Below are 3782 nucleotides of genomic sequence, written 5' to 3'. Positions count from 1 at the left end.
TTTTTTTTTTTTTTTTTTTTTTTGGAGGAACCGGGGATTGAACTCAGGCCCTTGCACTTGCCAGGGAAGCGCTTATTCTACTGAGCCATCTCCCCGGCCCCGATAAGGCCATTTCTATACCTATAGTCTTTAAGGTTTTTTTTGTTTTTTGTTTTTTTTTTTTTATCATGAGTGATTGTTAGATTTGGTCAAAAGCTTTTTCTACATCTATTGAGATGATCATGTGGGTTTTTCCCCCCTTGCTTCTATATATGTGATGTATTACATTTACTGATTTGTGTGTTGCATCTTCCTTCCATCTCTGGGGTGAAGGCTACTTGGTCATAATATATGATGTTTCAAGTGATTTGTAGCACTCTGTGAGTATGTTTCTGCAGATTTAACTCTTTTTTTTTTAATTTTATTTATGTGTGTGTGTGTGTGTGTGTGTGGCCAGCTCAGCCCACCAGGGGGCGGGGCTGGCTGGCATGTGGTGCTGGGGGATTGAACCGTGGTCCCTGTGCTTTGCTAAGCTTGTTCTAAGTAGGTGCTTCAGACCACTGAGCCATCTCACCAGCCCCCAGATTTAACTCTTGTGTCCATTAAATGTAAGGTCCCATTAAAGTGGTTGGTCTGCAGTTTTTTTCTTTGTGTTCAATACTCTGGTTTTGGAATCAAGGTAATGCTACCTTCCAGGAGTGACTTTAGAGCTACTCCTTCCCCTTCAATTTCATTAAAGATTTTGGGAAGTATGGCATTAGGTCCCCCCTGAGATTCTTATAAAATTTGGTGGTGAACCCATGAAGTCCAGAGCTTTTCTTAGTTGGTAGTTTGATTGTTTGTTTGTTACTGCCTGAGTTTCATCACCTATTATTGGATTATTCAGGGTTTTTATTTCTTGTTGGACTGGTTTTGATAATTCATGTATATCTAGACATCTATTCATTTCTTCTGAATCCTCTAATTTTTTAGAGTATAGGTTTTTGAAGTAGTTACTAATAATCTTTTGGATTTTAGCAATGTATGTTGTGATTTTTTGCCTTTTTCATTTCTTTTTAATTGATTAGTTTGATACACGGTCTTACTACGCAGTTCAGAATTGTAGTGATCCTCCTGTCTCAACTTCCCCAGTGCTGGGATTATAGTATGCACCACTATTCCTGTACTGCATACCCAGGGTTCCTGGACTGGCACAGCATATGGTACCAGGGATTAAACTTGGGTCCTTGCACTTGCCCGGCAAGTGCTTAGACTGCTGAGCTGTCTTCCCAGCCTGCCTTTTTCATTTCTAATTGCATCAACATGGGTCTTCTCTCCTTTTGGTAAGACTGACTAAAGTTTTGTTCATTTTGTTTATTCTTTTGAAGAAGTACTCTTTGATTCACTGATTCTTTGTCATGTTATTTTAGTCTTAATTTCATTAATTTCTGCTCTGATCTTTATCTTTACTTGATCTATTTTGTTATTTTGTATTTTAGAGAAGGATCTACAGGGCGTTCAGGGTCTCACTACTAGATTGGACTAGTAGTGATCTGCCTGTTTACAGCCTTCCAAGAGCTGGGATTACAGATGCACGCCACCATGCCCAGTCTCAATTGTTATCTTGGCACGCCCTGGAGGCAGGGCCAGCATGGCAGGACTGGTGATCAACCCCTGGCCCCTGTGCTTGCTTGCAGGTGCTTTAATCCCCTGAGCTATTTGGCCAGCCCTGCTCTGATCTTTGTAACTTCCTTCCTTGTACTAACTTTGGATTAGATTGTTCTTATTTTTCTAGGACACTGAGGTACATTGTTAGATTATTCTTTTGGGCTTGCTCTGTTCTTCTGATGTGGGCATTCCCAGCTATAAACTTCCCCCTGAGGACTCCTTTCATTGTGTCTGATAACTCTGGTATGTTCCCTTGGTTTCATCATTTGCTTCTAGGAACTGTCTAATTTCTTCTATGACCATTTGATTATTCAACAGTATATTATTTCATTTTTGTGTGTTCCCATAATTTCTGTGGTATCTTTTGCCACTGACTTTTAATTTCAGTACATTATGATCTAATAATATGTGTGAGATAGTTTTGGTTCTTCTGTGTTTATCTGAGTAGCCTTTATGAGCAAGTATGTGGTCCCTGGGAAGTCTGAAAACATGAGAATCACTATGAGTCTGATTTATGTAGTGAGACCCTGTATACCCTGTAGACCCTGTCCTAAATTCATTTTTTAAAAAAGATACTGACTTATTCCTGCCTTTGTATTATTTTCAAGTTGCTGATTTATTCCCTTTCCCTTTGCTTAACTGTTTATCCTACTTTTTGGGTATAGTTGACTTCATTGTCTCTTTCTAGGATATCCTTGAGAACTTACTGGAGTGCTGATCTGGTGGTAATGACTCTTTTAAGGGACTCTTTGTCATGGAAAACCTAGACCTTATTTCTTGATCACTTTTGAAAGATAGTTTGGCAAGACATATTAGTCTGGGTTGAATATGGTTTTCTGAGCAAGGCATGGTGGTGCATGCCTGTAAACCCAGCACTTGGGAGGCTGAAGTAGAGGGATTGCTCTGAGTTCAAGGCCAGCCTGGGCTACAAAATGAATTCAAGGCCAGCCTAAACTGCATAGTGAAACCTTGTCTCTAAAAGAAAAAAAAATGAGAGTAAGAAAGAAAGAAAAAAAGAAAGAAGGGTGTTTCCTTGAAACACTTCACTACAAGTTCTTCTGGCCTTTAAGGTTTGTGTTGAGAAATGTGCTATAATTCTAATGGATTTATCTATATATGTGATTTGTTGATTTTCTCTAACAGATTTTAAGAAAATTCTTTCTTTTCTTTTTTTAAATGTATTTTGTGTAGGGTCTCACTATGCAGCTGGGACTCAAAGTGATTCTCCTGTTTTCAAGACTCCCAGTGCTGGGATTACAGATGTGCACTACCACACCTGCACTGGATCACTGGCTCAGCATGCCTGGGGGCCCGGCCGGCATGGGATGTGGTGCGAGGGATCGAACCCTGGCTGCTGCATCTTAGTGCCTAAGCAGCTGTTTTAATCCACTGAGCTATCTCGCTGGCCCTTCCAACAGCTTTTAAGATTCTGTCCTTGTGTTGGACTTTTAGGATTTTGAGTATGATATGTTATGGAGAAGTTCTTTTCTGATTGTGGTTATTTGGAGTTTTATATGCCTTAATTATCTGTGTGTTAAATTATCTTCCCCATACTTGGCAAGTTTTCTATTATTTCTGTAAACAGAGTCTTTCTTTTCCTGCCATTTGTGTTGTCTTATGATTTTTCACTAGTTTCAAATAACTATATTATCCTTCTTTACATCATCAAGAAGCTATTAGGTTCACTTAACATATTCTCTTGTTTTTAAGGTATCTCTGAGTATATTGTCATTGCATGGACCTTATTGTCTAGTTCTGACATTGTCCTTGCATTGGTCCCTCCTGCTGCCTGTACTTTTTTTAATCTTCTGGATTTCTGGTACATTTTTGTGAACTCTAATTCTTTGGTCTTTCCTGGTTTGTATCGTTTCAGTTTAGCATTTCATTGGTGTCTTCTGTAAGCTTATTGATTCTTTTGTTGAATAAGTCCATTATTTGTTTAGTTTTATCATTTTTGAGCTAATGATAACCTTATAGATACTTTTTTTTTTCCTTCTCTAATCATTTTGTACAATTTGACTTTCTGGCTTTTAACTTCCTACCTGTCAGTGCCCTTTGGAGCAGTTTTTGGGAAGTTTGGAGTTTGGGGGAACATTTTGTTGCCTTATTTTCTCACATTTCTAGTTTTTTGTGGGGTGTGTGTGTGTGTGTGTGTG

Source organism: Octodon degus, unplaced genomic scaffold (genome assembly GCF_000260255.1).
Source record: "Octodon degus isolate 3935 unplaced genomic scaffold, OctDeg1.0 scaffold00055, whole genome shotgun sequence".
Taxonomy (NCBI): domain Eukaryota; kingdom Metazoa; phylum Chordata; class Mammalia; order Rodentia; family Octodontidae; genus Octodon; species Octodon degus.
This window is presented reverse-complemented; position numbering follows the sequence as displayed.